At 48.9% G+C, this 22650-nt stretch overlaps 1 protein-coding gene across 1 annotated transcript in view; it reads left to right on the top strand.

Moving 5' to 3' along the window:
* RNF24 (ring finger protein 24) overlaps positions 1-22650 on the top strand; it is a 120555-nt gene that overhangs the window by 1171 nt on the left and 96734 nt on the right. The window lies entirely within an intron of this gene.

Raw genomic sequence — 22650 nt, forward strand, 5'->3', positions numbered from 1 at the left:
CGGTGTCTGCCTCAGTGACTTGTGTTGGTCCAACCACGAGGCATCATGCAGCATGCAGTGGTGTCTGCCTCAGTGACTTGTGTTGTTTCCACCCATGATGCATCATGCAGTGGTGTCTGCCTCAGTGACTTGTGTTGTTTCCACCCATGAGGCATCATGCAGCGGTGTCTGCCTCAGTGACTTGTGCTGTTTCCACCCATGATGCGTCATTCAGCGGTGTCTGCCTCAGTGACTTGTGTTGTTTCCACCCATGATGCATCATGCAGTGGTGTCTGCCTCAGTGACTTGTGTTGTTTCCACCCATGAGGCATCATGCAGCGGTGTCTGCCTCAGTGACTTGTGTTGTTTCCACCCATGATGCGTCATTCAGCGGTGTCTGCCTCAGTGACTTGTGTTGTTTCCACCCATGATGCATCGTGCAGCGGTGTCTGCCTCAGTGACTTGTGTTGTTTCCACCCATGAGGCGTCATGCAGCGGTGTCTGCCTCAGTGACTTGTGTTGTTTCCACCCATGATGCGTCATTCAGCGGTGTCTGCCTCAGTGACTTGTGTTGTTTCCACCCATGAGGCGTCATGCAGCGGTGTCTGCCTCAGTGACTTGTGTTGTTTCCACCCATGATGCGTCATTCAGCGGTGTCTGCCTCAGTGACTTGTGTTGTTTCCACCCATGATGCATCGTGCAGTGGTGTCTGCCTCAGTGACTTGTGTTGTTTCCACCCATGAGGCGTCATGCAGCGGTGTCTGCCTCAGTGACTTGTGTTGTTTCCACCCATGATGCGTCATTCAGCGGTGTCTGCCTCAGTGACTTGTGTTGTTTCCACCCATGATGCATCGTGCAGCGGTGTCTGCCTCAGTGACTTGTGTTGTTTCCACCCATGAGGCATCATGCAGTGGTGTCTGCCTCAGTGACTTGTGCTGTTTCCACCCATGATGCGTCATTCAGCGGTGTCTGCCTCAGTGACTTGTGTTGTTTCCACCCATGATGCATCATGCAGTGGTGTCTGCCTCAGTGACTTGTGTTGTTTCCACCCATGAGGCATCATGCAGCGGTGTCTGCCTCAGTGACTTGTGTTGTTTCCACCCATGATGCGTCATTCAGCGGTGTCTGCCTCAGTGACTTGTGTTGTTTCCACCCATGATGCATCGTGCAGCGGTGTCTGCCTCAGTGACTTGTGTTGTTTCCACCCATGAGGCGTCATGCAGCGGTGTCTGCCTCAGTGACTTGTGTTGTTTCCACCCATGATGCGTCATTCAGCGGTGTCTGCCTCAGTGACTTGTGTTGTTTCCACCCATGAGGCGTCATGCAGCGGTGTCTGCCTCAGTGACTTGTGTTGTTTCCACCCATGATGCGTCATTCAGCGGTGTCTGCCTCAGTGACTTGTGTTGTTTCCACCCATGATGCATCGTGCAGTGGTGTCTGCCTCAGTGACTTGTGTTGTTTCCACCCATGATGCATCATGCAGTGGTGTCTGCCTCAGTGACTTGTGTTGTTTCCACCCATGAGGCGTCATGCAGCGGTGTCTGCCTCAGTGACTTGTGTTGTTTCCACCCATGATGCGTCATTCAGCGGTGTCTGCCTCAGTGACATGTGTTGTTTCCACCCATGAGGCATCATGCAGCGGTGTCTGCCTCAGTGACTTGTGTTGTTTCCACCCATGATGCATCGTGCAGTGGTTCTGCCTCAGTGACTTGTGTTGTTTCCACCCATGAGGCACCATGCAACGGTGTCTGCCTCAGTGACTTGTGTTGTTTCCACCCTTGATGCATCATTCAGCGGTGTCTGCCTCAGTGACTTGTGTTGTTTCCACCCATGAGGCGTCATGCAGCGGTGTGTGCCTCAGTGACTTGTGCTGTTTCCACCCATGATGCGTCATGCAGTGGAATCTGCCTCAGTGACTTGTGTTGTTTCCACCCATGAGGCTTCATGCAGTGGAATCTGCCTCAGTGACTTGTGTTGTTTCCACCCTTGATGCATCATTCAGCGGTGTCTGCCTCAGTGACTTGTGTTGTTTCCACCCATGAGGCGTCATGCAGCGGTGTCTGCCTCAGTGACTTGTGTTGTTTCCACCCATGATGCATCATGCAGTGGTGTCTGCCTCAGTGACTTGTGTTGTTTCCACCCATGATGCATCGTGCAGTGGTGTCTGCCTCAGTGACTTGTGTTGTTTCCACCCATGATGCATCATGCAGCGGTGTCTGCCTCAGTGACTTGTGTTGTTTCCACCCATGAGGCACCATGCAGCGGTGTCTGCCTCAGTGACTTGTGTTGTTTCCACCCATGATGCATCATGCAGTGGTGTCTGCCTCAGTGACTTGTGTTGTTTCCACCCATGAGGCTTCATGCAGCGGTGTCTGCCTCAGTGACTTGTGTTGTTTCCACCCATGATGCATCATGCAGCGGTGTCTGCCTCAGTGACTTGTGTTGTGTCCACCTATGAGGCTTCATGCAGCGGTGTCTGCCTCAGTGACTTGTGTTGTTTCCATCCATGATGCATCATGCAGCATGCAGCGGTGTCTGCCTCAGTGACTTGTGTTGTTCCCACCCATGATGCGTCATGCAGTGGAATCTGCCTCAGTGACTTGTGTTGTGTCCACCCATGAGGCTTCATGCAGCGGTGTCTGCCTCAGTGACTTGTGTTGTTTCGACCCATGAGGCACCATGCAGCGGTGTCTGCCTCAGTGACTTGTGTTGTTTCCACCCATGATGCATCATGCAGCGGTGTCTGCCTCAGTGACTTGTGCTGTTTCCACCCATGATGCGTCATGCAGCGGTGTCTGCCTCAGTGACTTGTGTTGTTTCCACCCATGAGGCATTCTGCAGGGGAGTCTGCCTCAGTGGCTTGTTTCCACCCATGATGCATTCTGCGGGGGGGGGGGGGGGGGCTCAGTGGCTTGTTTCCACCCATGATGCATTCTGCAGGGGGGGGGGGCTCAGTGGCTTGTGTCCACCCATGATGCATTCTGCAGGGGGGTGTGGCTCAGTGTCTTGTTTCCACCCATGATGCATTCTGCGGGGGGGGGGGGGCTCAGTGGCTTGTGTCCACCCATGATGCATTCTGCGGGGGGGGGGGCTCAGTGGCTTGTGTCCACCCATGTGGCTCAGTGGCTTGTTTCCACCCATGCCTCAGTTACTTGTGTTGTTTCCACCCATGATGCAGTCTGCAGGGGTGTGTGGCTCAGTGGCTTGTTTCCACCCATGATGCATTCTGCAGGAATACCTGACACACTGGTGCGTATCTTTCACGCGCTTGATGTAGTCTGCAGAGCGAGCTGGGATTTTTTCTTGCAGTGTGGAATGCATTTTGCTGGTAGGTCTGGTTCTCCAGGCCATGCTGCTCGCCCCCTCGCCTCGTGTGGATGCCTCGCGCTTTAGCAGGGTAGGATATGCAGAGATGTCTGTTCTTTCAGCCTCGGAAGGATCTTCACCCCAGCACATTGGGGGTCCTCTGAGGAAGCAGCAATACATCGCTCACGCCAAGCCATGCAGTCCGCTGTCTGGTTGTGTGTTGTGGTTGGCCACAGCTGAGACAGGGATGCCAGCGCCCTGGCCTCGTCTTCAAACCGCGCCGTGCTTCCCCAGACAGGGCCTTTCATCGATCTGTGACGGAGGGCGGGGCCGCAGGGGCATAACATTATCCACTCGCCATGGCAGCTGTGCGTGCGCACATGGCATATTTAATAAACCTTTGTTTTGAATACATGCATCCTATGTGGGGGAGGGAGGAAGTCAGATTTTAAACCAGCTTGTTATCAACCGAGTGTCCTTGCATGACCCTTCTCTGGATCAGGGTTCTACAAAGTCGGTCCTGGAGGGCCGGATCCAGGCCAGGTTTTTAGCATAACCCCATTCAGATAAATGTAGTTATCTTAACTCTTTCGGTGCTCATGACTAACTCAGCTCCCCTGCTGTGCTGGGTGTTCTATTGTTCTGGCCGGAGTCATGACGAGCTCAGCTCGTCATGAGCACAGCGCTACCATGCTGCATGACGAGCCAAGCTCGTCACAAGCACCGCGGCGCCGCGTGGGAATTAGCCCCGCGGCGAAGGGGTTAAAATCTGGGACACTACCCCACAGGGCCCTTCCCCTGAACTCTTGCCTCGTGACCCATCTCTAGAGAAGCCTTCTACAGAGCATGGGTCACTGTCCCCACACATTCCTTTTCTAGCCAGAGGATGGGGCAGTATCCCCACATTGCACTTCTGCTGAGCTCTCTCCTCGTGGCCCTTCTCCAGAGGGCTCTCCGAGTAGCTCGAGAGCTACTGGTAGCTCTCCTGTGTGCAGCTCACCCTACTAAATTACAAGCTTTTACTTGGTTGAATAAAATATATGTATCCCAAAATTGAATAGCATGTATTTGAGACAAAAATGTGTGCATTTTCGGGAACTCATGACTTAATGTTTGGAGAAAACTGCTTGGATTTCAAAACTGTATTTAATATATTTAAAGCGGCTTTTCTAAATGATAAATCACAAGACACTGGGATGAATTACTACTAATATTATTACCTTAGTGTGAGGGACATTTCAGGTATAGCTGTTGTGTATTCACCTTGTAGAGGCATTCCATATTGATGCAGCTTTTTTCACATTATTGCTGGTAATCCTGACTGAGGCAACAAGGTAATCACTGCTGGTGTTATTGCATGGGGGGGCCACTTGTAATCTTGACTGACATGCTCACTGTTGCCACAGTAAAATCATTAGGAGCTCAGTATGATTTTAATTGAACATAAGTAGCTCTTATTGCAAAAAAGGTTGGAGATGGCTCATTGTCCCCACACAGCCCTTCTCCGGAGAGACCGTCTCCAGAGCATGGCTCTCTGTCCCCACACGGCCCTTCTCCAGAGAGACCGTCTCCAGAGCACGGCTCACTGTCCCCACACAGCTCTTCTTCAGAGAGACCGTCTCCAGAGCACGGCTCACTGTCCCCACACGGCCCTTCTCCAGAGAGACCTTCTCCAGAGCATGGCTCTCTGTCCCCACATGGCCCTTCTCCAGAGAGACCGTCTCCAGAGCATGGCTCTCTGTCCCCACACGGCCCTTCTCCAGAGAGACCGTCTCCAGAGCACGGCTCACTGTCCCCACACAGCTCTTCTTCAGAGAGACCGTCTCCAGAGCATGGCTCACTGTCCCCACACGGCCCTTCTCCAGATAGACCGTCTCCAGATTATGGCTCATTGTCCCCACCCGGCCCTTCTCCAGAGAGACTGTCTCCAGAGCATGGCTCTCTGTCCCCACACGGCCCTTCTCCAGAGAGACGGTCTCCAGAGCATGGCTCACTGTCCCCACCGGGCCCTTCTCCAGAGAGACTGTCTCCAGAGCATGGCTCTCTGTCCCCACACGGCCCTTCTCCAGAGAGACCGTCTCGAGAGCATGACTCATTGTCCCCACCCGGCCCTTCTCCAGAGAGACCGTCTCAAGAGCATGACTCATTGTCCCCTCACAGCCCTTCTCCAGAGAGACCGTCTCCAGAGCACGGCTCATTGTCCCCACACGGTCCTTCTCAAGAGAGACTGTCTCCAGATTATGGCTCATTGTCCCCACCCGGCCCTTCTCCAGAGAGACCGTCTCCAGAGCATGGCTCACTGTCCCCACACGGCCCTTTTCCAGAGAGACCGTCTCCAGGTTATGGCCCATTGTCCCCACACAGCCCTTCTCCAGAGAGACCGTCTCCAGAGCATGGCTCATTGTCCCCGCACGGCCCTTCTCTAGACATGATGGATCAGTGTCCCCCACATGGGCCATCCTCTGAACCGTGACCTTTCTCTAAAGACCTGGGGTAACGCAGGTGTCCTCACGTTATCCAACTGTGTAGCAGGCATCTCCCTATTTGGCCAAGCCAGCCTTCTCCTCTGGCTGTCCTCGGACTGCCTATCTCCACTGACTAAGATCCAGTGTTTACATCCCCTGGGCTGGGGCTTGGTGTCCTAGTCACTGATTCCACCCCCCCCTTGTGCCAGGCTCCACAGCTGGGAACTCCCCCCTCCCACCCCCTAATAAACTAGATCCAGAGGCAGGAACACCGTGTCCTCCGCTGCAGGCTCCTGGTGCAGTGTTGCACATGCCCACTATTTAGAGCCAGCAGTTCGCTCTATATTTCGGGTGGGGGTGACCATTTTTTTTAAGGGTTGAGCATAAAAGATTTAAAGATCACTGACTTAAGGTCACCCCTTTTGTAGTAAGGCTGGGCTTTCCTGTGCCATATAGCAGTAATAGGTGTTGTGTCAAGAATGATTTGCATATGCCTGGGTCCATACTGAGGTGGCATTGTGAGCAAAAGAATGCCACGTGCTTAGACTTATTGCAAGCAGTCTCCCATCACCTTTTGTGTTTTGTGACGCAGTAGGGGCCGCGGGCAGGGAAATCGGTGGAGCAGGATGAGAGAAGCGTAGGGATTGGGCGGAACAGGCTGGTTTCACGCTCCAGCAGGGCCTGGGATCCTGAGCTCTGCCTAGATCTCCAAGCAATAGCTGGAGATATCCAAGTGCGCATGTTGGTTTGGCCGGCACTGGACTGATGGCCAAACTGACATGCCGACTGAGCCCACCACTCCTCCTGATGGCCCCTTCCTCAAGACTCGGTTGCGGGAGTAAAATAGCAATATAGCAGTTTTATAACTGCTTTGTTATAATTTTATTTTACAAATGTCTGCTGGTTCCAGCAGTGGGGCGACGCTTCTTTGCCATAATAGAGGAGACTGCCCGGGTTTCATGTACTGCCCCACGTGGCATGGGTGTGCCCAGATGTGGGACCTGTGTTCACTGTGTCACTGGAACCAGGCTGTATCTGACTGATGAGCCCATAACCAGGGCAAAGCCGGTCCTGGGTTGCTTGTGTTCCGGTTTAGGCGGGACCTGGCCTGGCAGTTCGGGCTGGACTGTTTCCATGAAGAGCAGGGTCAAGACTGATTTGCATATGACTGGGTCGAATCTGAGGTGAATAAAAGAGTGATGCTTTGGAATGCTACGCTGAGCAATTGCCAGTGGTCTGACGTATTTTGCATACCGCCTCCCATCCATCCCCTTCTGTGCGCTTCCTGTCCAGACAGCTCACTGTCGTAATATTGACTTTAAGGAACGCCTTGCAACTTCCGCGAAATTTACAAAGCACAGAGAATGTTGGGGTTTACCCAAAACAATATCTATTTTTGAATCAACATTAGACAAGAACTTCCTCGACGCGAGTGGCACTGGCCTATTGACAAAGTAGAAGAAGTGTTCAAGTAAACTGAAAGCAAAACTTTGGGGATGAACAAACTCGTAATTTTTCTATTCATCTAAGTTGCTGTATGATAGTGGGCCTGACGTGTCATTGTGGTGGTGTTGGACACGTGGCTTTTCGGCAGTGATGCTAATTCTTGATGCAACAGAACTAGGTAGTCGCACCTTATGATCCTGGGCACATTACTTACATTCAATTTCCGCGGGCCTCTAGCAAGTAGCTGGAACGGCCAGGCAGTGAAAACCAGGTTAACGGAGGCACGCATACGTAATGCATTGTATGAGTGAAGCTACAGGGGCTTGCAGCTGAAGAGGGGTCGTTGTGAGCGTCTTGTTCTTGTTCTTGTCTGGCCTGGACCCTGCAGGGCATCACGCAGAGTTAGGGGCCGCGCTACAGAACGGAGGCTCGAGGGCTTCTGCAAAGTTAAATCTGTGAATTCGAAGTGGTTTTCTTGTGGCCAGTTCAACCATTTGTATTTCCGAAAAAACCGCATAGTAAAAGCGAGGACTATAAAAACTGTGTTCTGTGACGCTGCCAGACCCATTTTCCTGTCCCTTTTATACATCAGTCATTGGGGGCGTTGTCCAGTTGGGAACGGATCAGGACTGCAGCTCCCAGAATGTTTGGATTCGTTGAATTAAAGAAGGACGCTTTCATGGTGAAATGATGAAATGCGTGTACGTGCAAAGCATTTGGAACACGCTGCAATGCAATGGTGTAGTTTAGAGAGAACTCCTTACAACAGCCCCGGTATATATATATACACCTTTGTGTCGGATCGGACTCGGGTCTGCAGCCACTGGGGCGGGGAGGCGTAGAAGCTTCCAGAGCGGAGCTGGGCCCTGCTCCACAGCCCCCTCCCTCCGCCCTCGTGCTGTTAGTAAACACAGGAGGCACGTGCGCCCGCCGGGAGGGGAGGGGGCGGGTCTGTCTGGCACGAGCACAGGGCCGGATGGGGGAGGCGCGCGCCACTCTTCTTCCCAAGGACAAGGCGAGGAGGGCCCAGAGACAAGTGCTTGTGTGTGTGCGCGCGCGCCCAGCCTAGCCACAAAAAACCGAAACCAGGCCAAGTGCGACCAAGGAGTGGAAGCAGAGGGCCTAGCTATGGGTGCAGCAGGTGCAGGAGCACCGAGGTCACAGTGTACCCGATCACTGCCATCGGGGACACATGCTTCAGTCCTTTGAATTTATTCACTTACATGATGCATTGTGGGAGATGTAGTCCTCAAGTGAACCAGTGTAGTAACATTTACAGATGACAGTGGTCGTGTAGAAGGAAAATCTGGAAAGGAAAATAGTGTCTTTAAGCAGAGTTCTGGGGAAAACCTTCCAAGTTTTTTATGTCCATATGTACCTTGCTGCATTGGTCCATGGTTATTTCTTTGTGTTCTAGTATCTGTAGTATTGCTTATAACATTCTTTAAAAAGAGTGCTAAAAGTACCAGAATGAAGCGAAAAGAAACCAGCCTGGGCAGGAAAGGCGCGCCTGGAACTGGGAAGCGTTGAAGCTATGTCATAAAACTCACTGCGCCCTAACAATGCCAGGGTTTTCATACCCAATTTGATGTTGGGCAACCACATTTGCCTTGTTGCTCCAGGGCCCCTTTACCCCACGTCATCTGTCAGTAGGTATTACAAATCTGAGCAATAAGTTGTACATTATCAGGCGTCTTGATTCAATTCCTTCATTAGAGGCACTCTGAGACTGCAATTCCCAGAAGGCCTTATGTAGTCTGAATGAAAGTGTAGGACTGTAACCGTGGTGCCCGGACGCCGCGAGGTGACCACCCCATACACTGCAAGGTTTGGAAAAGAAGCGGGCGATTTATAAACTCGCGGGAAATGAATTTCAACCTTATTTACGCTGTGGTGATGTACTATCTAAGCGTAAATAAAGTCAATTTTCACTTATTCATTGAGGTCTCCATGGGCTATGTGACTTTTGCCCTGTTTTTTCCATAGTGGACGAGGGTCTCTCAAAAAACGTGAACTTACCAGGCAGGGGTTTTACTTTTACAAATTGCCCAATTTTTGTTATGGGAGGAACGCTTATTTTAGTTCAGGAAGTCCACCCCCGCCGCTGCTGAGATGTCCGAAAGTGCAGACCATGTTTTTAGCCTCCCTGCAGTCCTAGCCACCACTGAATGGCCAAACAGCGTTTGCAGTGCCAGCATTTTCCATTCCAGTGTAGCCGCTGTGCTGCGTTGCAAAGGGCGAGAATGTGCTTTGAATGCGTCAGCAATGACCACTTTTATGTAAAGGGCGTAGACTGAGTTGCAGACAAAGATATCTTTTTATATTGGCCAGCAAAATATGTTTAAACCAAAGTATATCTTTATAGTTCTGTTAACAACCTGTAACAGTTCCTTTCGTGTTGCCCCTCAATGTATCTACAGAAAATTCTATTTTGGTCTGTTTTTTCAACTGATTAAGGTGAGCTTATCGTGAGAATATTGCACCTGTTAAAGTCTGAGCCAAGCTTCAACTTGAATTAAGTGCTGAGAGCTTACCCGCCTCCTAGCAACATTTTGCACCACCCACTCTTGGTACCCTAAGACTTTGGAGTCAAAGTTCAAATAAGCTTTATTTGATATTTCAAAGAATATCATACAAGCATTCATAGCAGAATAAAAATATACAACAATACATTTAAACAATTCATTAAAATGGATTAAGATTGAAAAATTTATATACATATGACTTCTCTGTCCTCTAACATTTGTAAGCGCTCATAAGCGTCCTTACAGGACCTCAGACCCCATGTACATAGATACAACATTACAATGGTGGAAGACTGGCTGTGGTTACGAAAGTTTTTAAGAACACATTAAACTGCATGAGGACCCCTTCCCAACAACAGGATATATATTATACTTTGGATAAAAGTCATGTAAGTCCCAGACGGATATGGGGCAGTCTCCATTTTGGGGCGGGTAAGATCGTAAAAAGGGGACGATGTTCCGGTTTTTGAATTTCACTAGGACCAGATCCCCACTAATGTCTTTGGTTAGCGACCCTAGCTAGCTCACCCTTCTAACACTTAGAATACCACCGTCATGATTGGGCGCGAGTGGTCTATTTTTGGAAAGCCAGAATAAGACCTTATTTAAAAGTTCCTGTCGGTTTTCAAATTTCCCATGGCAGGGTGCCGGTATACCTGATAGAACAAGAACAAAAGGAGCAGCTTCAGGAGGCAAGTGTATAGATGCTGCTCTACTTGTTACTCTATTTGGATCCGCTCTGGCAGCAGTGTAATTATTCAACCCAAATTTAGGGGCAACTTTGGTAATAACACATTTTTTAGGAGGCTGTGGAGAAGTTTGGGCATGTTTGCTAGGGTTAATAGGCAATGGAACTTTTGAGGCAATAAATAAATCAGGACCGTTGGCTATAACCTTCTTAGGTGTAGAAGGATTTACATCTTTTGTTATGGAGATAGCCTGCAGGGCTCTACACCCAATGGATGGATCATTATTAAGTGATGGGGGGTTGGCCTGAATGATTCTCTCGATACCCGTAATTCTATCACCTAGGGCATTAATTTTTTGTACCAGGGGTGATACGATAGAATTAAACAATAACTCTATCTGGGACAGTAAAGATACTTGGTCTACATAAGTTCCACTCTCTACCGTAGTTAGGGGGGGTTGGTGATTGGTGATGAAAGACCAGCACATGGTGTGTTTAGATGGTTCCCACTTTCCATAGTCTCATCTTGCTTCCTTTTATCATTAGGGCCCTGAGACAAGGCAACGCCATGGGTATTTTCTAATGAGTCACATGGTTTCCCAAATGGGATAGAAATGCTAGAACTTTTTACAGGGGAAGGGGATGCCACTAGGGCATATTTAGTGCCGCATAGAGAATTAATTTCCTCCCAAAAGGACAAGTTTTGCGAGTTAACAGAGTTCAATGGGGGTAATTGACTGGTGTCTGACGCTTGTGGCGACTCGATCACGTCTTCACCGTAAGTGGATAGTGTTTGTTTGTTCACAGTAAAGTTCAGGGTCCCCTGACCTGGATCACATATTAAAGGTAATTTATTTTTGGACCCCTTACGTGACATAGTCTTACAGGAAAAAGAAACACTGACCAGGAAGTGTTATGGGTATAATTCAAACGATGTGCTTTCTCTGGTTGCGGAGCCAAGGGGGGTGGCCTGTCCCGGCCTCCTCGGTCCTCAGAGGGCCGTAGAGGGCCCGCCCTTTGTCCGGGCTTCGTCCCGGGCTATGTCCCGCGCGCGTCCCGCGATTAGGCGCGAGATTTTAAGCACTGCAGGCGGGGGGGGCGGGGACGCCGAGGGAAGAGGCAGCAGGTGTGGAGCAGAGAGCCTGCTGGTCCTCGCAGTCCCTCGGCGTATGCAGCACTCCAGGTCCTTGTCCCAATGCACACCCCACACAGAGACACGAGCGCTATCCCAGCGCAGGAAATCCCACGTCGTCCTTCCCTGTGGCCTTCCCTGTGGCCAAGTCTCCGTGAGCGGCACTTTGGAGTCCATGGATACAGTATCACATGAAACTACAACTCCCAGAAGCCTATGTGCTGCTGACTAAAAAGTCACGACTCAATGAATGTGTCAACATCTTGGGCCACTAGGAAGTAATGTATTTTTCTACCCAAAAGGGGGATTTATAGTCTCGACTAATAAGCATAAACGCAAATGGTTAAGTCACTGCACAACAAAGTGTGGTAAATTCACAGAAGCATTAATGAGGACGGAAATAGAATTACAGGTGTACTCTTTTACGTACTCTCTTGTGCCTTTGTGAAAAAGATATGAAACTCCCAACTCCTTATTAGTAAAAGCAGGGGTGGCTCCTCTGTAATAGCGGAGGAGCATCGCCCCACTCGTCGGAGTCAGTCACAGAAAAATAAAATGATGATAATACAATCTCATTTTATTTTTCTGTGACCGGCTGGCATGCCTGTATCATGTGGAACAGTGGCGGGCCATGAAAGGGAGCAGCGGTGGGCGCTTTGAAGTGGGCATGTAAGTTTGGCCATTTGTCTTAGGCCAGCCAAACAGACATGCACTTTTATTTCTGCAATCGAGCTGTGTGGAGAAAAGTCGTAGGGTCCCAGGCAGTGTCTGGGCGGCAGACCAGGCTACTCAGACCAATACTGGCACATCTCTCGTAGCATGAGAGCAGCGTCTTGATTGGGTGGGGAGCCTGTGCCTTTCCAGAGACTAATGGGATGAAATGATTGAGGCAGTTGTCGGGCGGCGGAGGTAGTGGCAGCAAAAGGCACTTTTTTTTTCTTTCTGATTATTATTTTCACCTAAATTCCCCGTCGCTCCAGCCTGTCTTGTTGCGTGCATTTTTTCTCTGTGTTAAAGCATTTTCTAAATAAGCGACAGCAGAAGAAAGCTTGAGTCGGCAGCATGGCCATTATCCAATGGAAAGGCCATAGTGTGTTTGTAGGTAGTGCCATGTTTATTTCCATTGGTTCAGCTGGTCTGGTATTTTAATAAAGCACCCCTTGAGATGAGGCCGGTTCATAAAATGGAAACTGTGAAACTACACAGCCAAGAATGTCGAGTGATGTTGCTAAAAGCGCGAGGTGTCTCGTACGACTTGCAAAAAGAGAACCAATATTTTGGAAGACTAAGCACTTACCAATAGGCTTGCAAGAGATTACAGCATGAGGAGACTGTGGGAGTAGGGTGGACAACTCACTCTATGTCATCACAGCCACTGTTTTCAAGACCTTGCTTTTAATGTCGGGTCGCGTTTGGACTATGCAAATGCACTCTATCTAGGACTCCCTAAATATCTCGTGAGGAGACTTCAAGTAGTCCAAAATTCAGCTGCCAGGGCTATTTATGGACTCCCTAGACGAGCTAGTGCTTCTGACTTGTTGAAGGAACTGCACTGGCTTCCTATAGCCAAGAGGGCTCTCTTTAAAAGCCTGACGCTGACCTACAAGGCCCTTCATGACTCAGGCCCTAGGTACATTAGGAAGCGCCTTGCTCTTTACAAGCCGAGCAGAACTTTGCGATCTGCCTCCTTGTCTAAAATGGTTGTTCCGTCCATCAAGCGAACCAGACAAGGGGGGCGCTCTTTTCATTACCTGGCCCCGCGCGCCTGGAATGAGCTTCCCATTTCTCTCAGACAGGCCCCTAGTCTGATGTCGTTCAGAAAGGCATTAAAAACCTGGCTGTTTACCAGTTAACTTCGCTGTTTCTTTTATTCTGTAGTTATGTTTCCTCTTCTTAAAGGACCTCTTCGCTAAAGCGCCGGGACACTCCTACTGGAGTAGCCGTTGCGCTATAGAAGAACCCAAATAACATAACATCACATAATGTGATGACATAATGTATTCTGGTGTCGTTAGGATGTAGTCCAGTTGAAGTAAGTAAACTTGCATAGCTGTAGTGACGAATTTTAGGTTGAAACCCAAGGCCTGGAAGCAGTGTTCCCACTTCAGAATAATGAAATGCTCAGTTGGGCACACAGGTCCCCTAGAAGTAGAAGCACTGAGCATCTTTCATCCAAGATGCAGGGTCTGCCCATCCTAGGACGGGTACCATCCTCTCCGTCAGTGGACGCGCACAAATGAACATCTCCTGGTCAGATGGCGCGGCTTACTCCGACAGTAACACATGCTGCAACTGGAGCCCTCTGGACATGAAATGCCCACTAAGCCCTTCTGATTGGCAGGGCCAGATGTTTAACTCCTCAAGCTGGTGGGGGGCGAGGGGACGAGGGGGGGGGGGGTGTTCCAGAGTAGCTGCTGTTCCTACTCCAGAAATGCTGAATCTCTCTTATGCATGCAGTGTCACCACCAGTTTTGTCTAGGACCCTGTCAGAAAGAAGAAACGACCAAATATGTTACAGACGTTTGGACTTGGTTTTTACGCATTGAATAGTAATTAATAAAACTAGTTGCTGCTACTTGTTCTCTGACTCCTTATTAATGCAGTACTAATTGCAGAGGGCTGGTTTCACTGCCTCCGTGACGAATGCATACCTTTTCAGCGGGGAGGGCCTTGCCAAAACTGCTCCAGGAACTCTGAGGCTCTGGGAAGCAGGTCAGACTCATTGCAGTTCCCAGTTCTTGCAGTCTCTCTTTACTGCAGAAGGACTCGACTTCACCTTGTAGTCCACAGCCTTTCTGTGTGCACTTCCCACCTGCTCTTAACCCCACCATCAGGGGTGGAGTGACCATTTAACCAGGATTGATTTAGGGGATTCGTTATTTTCCAGGACAATCTGTGTTTTATTGGTGCATAAATGAGTCAACCCTGCCGTATAGTTTTGTTTTCCCTGCCACACAATTTCTGTGGCCGTGGAACTAGGGTGGGTTAAGCAAACCCACATTTTGCATGCTAACCCTTCCGCTGCCCACCCCCCACAGGCCGTTTCCCCTTCCACTCCATCGCCCGTTTTTCTTATGAGTTCTATTACCACCACGACAGAGAGGTTTTAACAGCGGTACCGTGGTCATTGGTACCGTGGTCCAACCTAGAAAAAGAATCTAGCTATGCAGAGGGATTTTTGAAATATATTATGTTACTTATAAATATTGTTTTATAAGCCGTATATTTTTTGTGGCAATAATATCCAAAAACAGAATTGAATATTGTCCTCAGAGGTTGATTTACAGTGTTGATCCGATCTCCGTGTGTTATAAACAGCAGCCGGCATGTGTTTCGCTCCGAGGCAGTTGGCCTGGCGAGCACTTTCAGGTTCTACGCAGTCACTGGTGGTAGGGAGGAATCAGACGTGTATCAGTCAACAGGCTACTTTTTAGGTGAGCTGGTCATTAGTCCTGTCTGGCGTGTCCGTTGTACCGCCTCACATGGTAAATGGCAGCAGTACAGGTCAGGTGTTTAGTGGACCCTGGGTCCATGGTGCACGGCGGCCTTCAGTGGCCCAATATGTGTGCTGTGTGGCATCAAGTCTGACCCAGGATACGTTCAGAGAGGAAGACTAGATTGAATTGAATAGTTTAAATTCCATTTATTTGCAATTACTGCAGATTGCTGACTTGTGACCTCCATGTGAGCTGTCCTGGTGGTGTTTTTTTTGTGGTGTGGTCTTCCTGCAACCAAAATATATGTCGAACTAGCTTACCAGTTGCGCGTTGCTGCGATCTCAGAAGAAAGAAAATTTAAGGAAAATTGTTGATAACATTCAATTTACATTGTGTCTTTTTTATTGAAACTTATTCATTTTAATATGGAAAATATTTTAAAGTGTTGTTTTAATTATGTTTATTTATTCGAGTGCTCGTGGATACACGGTATTTTTTGTTTTTCCGTCTGCTGCGTACACAAATAAATCAGAAGGTTTTCCGACGCGTGAGCTGGTCACATACAGTTGTCCATGTGAGAAGCACGGAATCTCCAAATCTAGTCCTCACACTTGCAGCGATTGTCCTTGTGCTTTGTTGATGGTCATTGCAAAAGCGAGTCGCACCGGAAACTGTAAACGTTCAGTATTGGAAAGATTATGAGGGCCCTGGGGAGACGGGGGACCGATATTTAAAAAATGTGTCTTTTTTTTTTTTGCCAGAAACCTTTGCGGGAGTGTACTCAACAACTTCCCAAAGTTTCATGGCGATTGGATGAATGGTGTAGTAATGCAAAAAGGACAAACAGACAGACGTACTTTTGTTTTTATATATATAGATGTTAGTCCTACTTCTCACTAAGGCCTTTCTTTCTTTTAATTATTTTGTTATGATCTTGGAGCTCCTGTCGGCCTTCATTATCCTTGTAACCAATGGAGCAGAAGTATTTCTTTTTTGGCATCTGCCCAGCTGTGCCCAGTAGCAGGCAGGGTATTTATTTAGAAATTGGGTGACGGCCACATCCTGCCCATGCTGCTGTTTGACTTCCTCTCTGCCCCGCCACATTGGCATCATGAAGTCCTAAACTTGGAAAACGTCTCATCCAAGGAGTTGGCTGTGTGTAGGGTATTTGGGACGGGTAGCAGAAGAGGTGGCGGCTGGATGTTTTAAACGATGGGGCTGAGTTTTGACATTTCTATCAATGCTTTTCCCACATTTTTGAAAAAGGGCAATTTCATGACCTAATCCAGTACTTCTTTTTTTGTCCAGTGCTTTCAGACCTGCCAAAGCATGCAATCTCCTTGCTTTACATTTAGAGTCTCAGAAGCAGTCTGGAGACCCAGCTAATGAGCCATCCGAACCCTGTCCAGTACTTGTAAGCACCACGCCGGTTGCAAAAATGAAAACTGGGCGATTCCCCGAATCTTGCCGCGCATACATTTAAAATAATCCCTGATCAATGACGCGCAGGCTCGACACTGCTCTCTGGCACAAGGGTGGGGCACGGCGGACTTGGCAGGGAATTTAATAGCCTGTGTGACTCTTCTAGCCCAGTAGCTATGATTGATGCGGGCGAGAATGTCTGTCCTTTTAATAGACTGACTGACTGTTCCTTCACCTGATCTCGGGGCCCGCCCGATTGGGTTTCCCCCTTAGTGCACGTGGCACACGTCTCCAAAACCGCGGTCTGCCACATTAGGGTCACACCAAGGCTGAGCCTCGTCGACACCACTTACATAGAGGGTGGGTGAGCCAACCGATTTACAGGGAGCGCCGCGCCAAGAGTCTGGCTCGGCTCTTAGGGCCCCTGCACGAGCCGAGCCCAGAAAATGCTTGCTATGCAAACGTGAATGTGATTAAATCGTTTCAAAGTTCAAAAAAGTGTAGTTCTTTAACATATGAAGCTTTGACATTAATGTCATGTAATAGCACTTCGAAGTACTTTTTAAAAATTATTTATTTAAACATAAACTGTTAGTGCACTAAAAGGCAAGACGATTGTCTGGTAAACCCTGCTGGTGTCCCAGATTTTTATAGAGATTATTAAAGACCAACATTATCGTCTATTAAATCAAGCACATTAGGTTTTGGCACAGCTGGTATTCTGCGTTCACGTTTTTTAAAGTGCTTTCATACGCAATAATGAAGAAAAGAGTTTTGGTGAAATATAATATTTGCCTAAGATCACACAATTTAAGTGAGGAGAGGTTTTCTGATTTCACTTTGCAAAAATCAGCGAGGAAATGGGTATCTATTTGTCTTTGCTTCTGTTAAGGCTTTGTTTTGACCTCTTAGTGCATTTTTCTGGAAAGTTTTCGAGTGCTTTACATGAGCACCAGTTCCATTACACAGTGTCATATGCATTGTTTATAGGGATGGGGAGAATCGTGATTTGTTCAGGATGTTGACTCGACGCACAAACTCGTGCCTGGTTCTCTAGTTCCAAAGTCGGCAGCTCTGTCCATCATGGCACATCCTGGCTTCAGGGAGGGCAGCAGACAGAAGCCACCTGCAGGCTCGACTTGTTTTAATGGGCTCGAAGTTCCAACAGCCTCCAGCTGAGCCTACGCCAGGCTTCAAACGGTCGAACTTGGATCAAGCCTTCAGTGGCTAGCCCACCTCCATGCTTACGTACATGTCAACACTGAGGGAGAGTTAACCGGGAGAATGAGGAAAGTAATTGGTAATTGTGGGCACGGGAATTCTGCAGTTTCCCCAATAATGGCGGGCACAGGCTATCTGAACCAACATTCCAATGTTTGTCTTTCTGTTTCTCCCTTTTTGATTTAAAACATTTTACCATCTGTGGGCAAAATGTTTCAATAGCTCTTCTGCCTAGGGCTATTCTGGGTATTAATGGCACTCTAACTCATTATAGCCCCTCATCTGCAGGTTGGGCCTATAGCTCTGGTCCAGGGCCTTTAACAACTGGTATAGCCATCTGCAGTGGACTATAACTGGGGTCACCAGAATTATGTGGCTGTGAAGATCAAATTATGCATCGGGTTTACTAAATTAAGTTGCATTTAGTGGTACTATTACTGTGTCATTTCTTTCATGTGTGAACGCTGCCTGGGCAAAGGTTTCTAGTCATTAATACCACTTTAACATCCAAGTACAGTAATAAGAAACTGAAGGATGACTGGTCTATCCCTCTGCGTACGGCCTTCTGCTGGGCTGCAAAACGTCAGCACGGTATTAGTAACTTTTGACCTTGCCAGACACTGACCATTCACTCTGCCAAACAGTCTTTTATCCCTGATTGGACCTATTTCTTTTCTGCCAGTTCAAAAGTTCAATGTATCCTGCCCTTTTCTAATCTCAAAAAACCTACAAGATTGGTCAAATAGTTAACCACTCACTCCTGACATGTGGCGCGATTAGCCGGTCAACCCTTGAAACAGACACTGCCGACCCAGCCTTTCATCCTTCCGTGTTTGGCAAATGGAGTGCCATTAAGAAGGACAATTCTAACATCCATTATTCACAACGCTTGGACACACCAGAAGCTGCAGAAAAATATCAGCTGTATAAACAACCAGTTATATTATTATAGAAAAGACAACATGAACACCAGGCAGCACAGTTCATCTTTTGGGACCTAGACTCTTACTGTTCCATTCATTATTTTCATGATGTATAGCGTGATTTTATAAAGCGCAGTGCCTCTCCTTTTGGTTACTTCGGGTCGCTTTACCCCCAAGTTTGTGTTTTTGTAAGCCTCTTATATTTTCTCCAAAAAAATGTTGGGTGCGGTGGCGGGCCCCTGGACATTTATTGTCTGGCCCAAAGTCGGCAGATGAGCCAAATTTCAAGTCGAGTATATTGAGCGCAAGAGGGCGCGGTGTTTGGAAACAAGGGCACATTGTTTGGTAACAACAAGGGCAGGTTAGGCGCTAGGGGTTTTTTGGAAACAAGGGCAGATAGGCAACAGAGGCGTTTGGAAACAAGGGCAGGTTAGGCGCTAGGGTTTTTTGGAAACAAGGGCAGATAGGCGCTAGAGGCGTTTGGAAACAAGGGCAGGTTAGGCGCTAGAGGAGGTAATATAAGCGCTATGTTTGAAAATGTAATCCGCACTGACTTAACATCAGACTCGAGACACGGAAAGCGATGGTTAGTCCCGAGTCACTGAACTGCTGCTGAAAACGCCCCCAGAGAGCATCTCCAAGCAGAGAGAGGCTAGCAGACAATTGCTATCGGATCACTTTCTGAAACATTTCAAACTTTAATCTTTTGCAAATCCCACGTTTAGATTCCTGGATCTGCATTACACGGAGAATGGACCTTGTTTGGGTATCGACAGCTCTCGAGCATGCGTTGTGGGGGCAGGTCCGACCTTTCTGTACTTGCGGTCAGTTTCTCATTCCTGCCGAAATTCAACGATGGTTAGGGTGTCGCGTGCAATATTTTGAAAGTCAATGTTTTCACTGCCCAATTCCGTAGAGCATATGCTTACAAATGCACAACATACCGTTGAATCTGTACAAATATGCATCCCCCCAGTAATTTAATTTAAAAAAAAAACAGGCACACAAGTTGTCCACGAGATCTCTTCGCCCAAGAAATCCAAAATGAAGGCAATGAAATCGGCAAATTCCATGTGCATTGCCCAATAGTTTTACAGGCCTTTGCCACCAATGTCACTCCGACATGGCTACTCGCTCTGTTGTGCAACCTGTCTAAACACATACATAGACAGAGGGAGCCAGTACATTTGGTACAGGCGAAACCTATTGGCTTTGCTAATGCTTGTTTACTTTGCGCTGACGTTAGAACATCATAAAGTGCACCGTCTATCAGAACGCCTGGTCAGTGTTTGTTTGCCTGACTGCTCGTCGGGCGGCCTCTGGCTACGCGTCTGCTCCGCGGTGTCTAAACGTCTGCCAGTCTGTGGGCACCAAGTGTCTCTTGTCCTGGGATGATGATTCTGTGAATTAAGTGCTCCTTACGGACAGCTGTGTGGCGTGCAGGTAACGCGCGAAGGCCAGCACGGCCAACTCTGCCTTTTATCCTTCAGATATCAGTGCAATGAGTACCAACGAACTGGGGAGCAGTAATACGTGTTCTGTACAGCGCTTTGAAAAGGTAAAACTGGCACCAAGCGCTATGCACCACTCCTACTCCAAAATTCCATTCGTGTATTTCTTTTGTGTCCGTGATGCCAGACCCTCCCCCTAGTCCCCATCCGTGCCCCGCATGGGTGAGCGCTCGTCCCCCACACAGGCGCGTGACGGGCCACCAGGCCGCCTTCCAGCCCCTTCCACAGCCTCTATTCAGCAGGATTGTTTGTTGCTGTTCTGGCAGAAGTGCTTGCTGGGCAGCGCTCATCAAGCGCCTGGAATGCTCTCGTGGCGCATGCTTTTCCCCCTCCCTGCCTGTGCTAGGTGAATGATCCGGGGGTGCCCCGCGGGCTCTGCCAGCCGGGGTGGTGCCAATGCGAAGGACGGAGGTTTAGTTTTAGTCTGGGAATATTCTGGTAGGAATGCTGTCCTCACCGGTTTCGGCGGCTGCCTGTGAGGCGGGCATTACCACCTCGCCTCACGCCCCCTACAGGTGAAGTCCCGGGTAACTGGGTCAAAGGTGCGTGTCTTTCCAGTTCTACGGGTTCGCGCCGCTCCTGTCCTACAGGTTCTTATGTAACAGGCTTGGCTCTGATGCCCGGCTGCTCCCGGGGCCTCGAGGCGCATGCACGCTGCCACCCAGTTCTGGCCCAGTTCTGCCGTGTGTTGCAAGCTGCCGCGCGCACCTTTAAATAGGTGGCGTTGACATGTGGTTACATTCAAGCAAAATCTAAAAGAACGCATTACACGCCCAGAGATGTCCAGGTTGTGCGTAAACTGAGTCTGTTGTTGTTCTAATCTTTGGCAGGACCTCATGGAAGATCAGAGAACCCACCAGGGGCTGGCAGGTGCAACACATGGTCTGTGCTTGTGTGTTTTATTTTTTATAGCACCCTATGCCATCCGTAGGTGATGTCAAAGCACAGGGAGAACAGAGGAAAAAGGGGGACCAGGAGAAACAAAATGTATTTATATTTTGTTTAAAAGGCAGTACAGAATGGCTCGTAGTTGGCAAAACATCTTAAGGAATTCACGAGCTGTTACAACTCGAGATGCCAAGGGGAAGACTTGGCTTTGCAGGTTTTCTCACCAAACCAGCACACCCCACTTCATGCTTCAGATCCTGTCCCCATGCCTCTGCCCTGCCATTTTGTCCTGAAACCCACCACGTTATCAGGTTTTCTCCCCTGTCAACCGTTCGTTCTTTGTCCGTAAACCGTGTCTCAGTTTTCTCTTTTGTCCTGTCTTGGCCCTTCCCGCCTCTCCTCTGGCCCGACCGTTCCCTCTTCTGGGCTTACCCACATCTCCTGCTCATATCTCTTCCATGGGCCTCCACTCTTTGTCCCTTACACACTTCTTTCTGCTCGCCCACCTAATCTTTCCTGACCACCTCTATGTTCGCTGGACCAAACACAAGAAGCAGTCCTTGGCATGAGATGGGTAGCTTTGCGGACCATTCCTGAGGTGTTTGTACCTCACTGGGCGTTATCCCTGCAGCGACTCGGCCAACTCTCCTAGTCGGCCAGACCTGGACCATGTGTGGAAGCCCAGACTGGCCCCGGCCAGCTCCTGGCTGCTAAGCCTCCATTGCAACCGTGCTGGCCTGGGGTAGGGGGTCTCCGTTCAGCTTGATCGGAGCTCTCTGGCAATCTACTGAAGACCGTCTCGTTCTCATCGTCTCTTTGCTGAAAGTTGTTCCAACTGTGCTGGTGTGCAGGGGACTGCGCTCAATTGTTGCAGACGCCCCAAGGGGCAGGAGCCTGGGCATATAGCTATATACCAGAGTACTACATGCGATGTAAGCCAAGATATAGGGCTATAAGGGCTAAGTGGGCTTGCAGTATACATGACCAGCAACCCTCATCCATGATCTTAAGGAACCAGGCATGTAGATGCGAGGCCTTCTCCACAGGGATGAGTTACATGGAAAAATCCAGTGCTGAAAAAGGCTCGTTGAGCAGATCGCTTTTATTAAATGTTATGACTTTGAGAGAAAGTTGACCTGTACCTCGAAGACCTTCTCTTTGTCTACTCTGAGTTTCGGCTTGGAGGATTGCGTGCCGGAGAGAAGCTTGGTGGATTTTGTCGGCCATCACTGTGATCTTCCTGCTGTGTTCTAGTTATTTTGATTATATCATTGCTTAGTCACCACTCTACCTTAGATCCCTAATTTATATGCTAGAAAGAATTTTGTTGAGATTGCATATAGTGAGCATCAAGGGCGTGCAAGGGTTCTCCAGAAAGTGAAAATGTAAGCCAGCCAACCGGCTTGCACAGAAAATCGATCGAATATAGGGCGAGAAGTCTGGATGTGTAGGAAACATGACCTTAACTCTATTAAACTGTGAACGGCTCACTCACCGTTGACCACTTTGTAAGGCGAGATTATAGCAACCGAGGCCTGCACGCTATAGAAAGGCAAGCATTCCATTTCCTTAACAGTGTTAATATTGACCACGCAGCCCATTTCAAAGGCTTTCCGGTCTTGAAAATGGTTAGGCTAAGTGGCAGCGAGAGATTATGACTTGTCTGAGATCACTCTTTGTGGTGGAGCATATGGAAGCTAGTATTAA

Source organism: Lissotriton vulgaris, chromosome 3_2, assembly GCF_964263255.1.
Source record: "Lissotriton vulgaris chromosome 3_2, aLisVul1.2, whole genome shotgun sequence".
NCBI lineage: Eukaryota > Metazoa > Chordata > Amphibia > Caudata > Salamandridae > Lissotriton > Lissotriton vulgaris.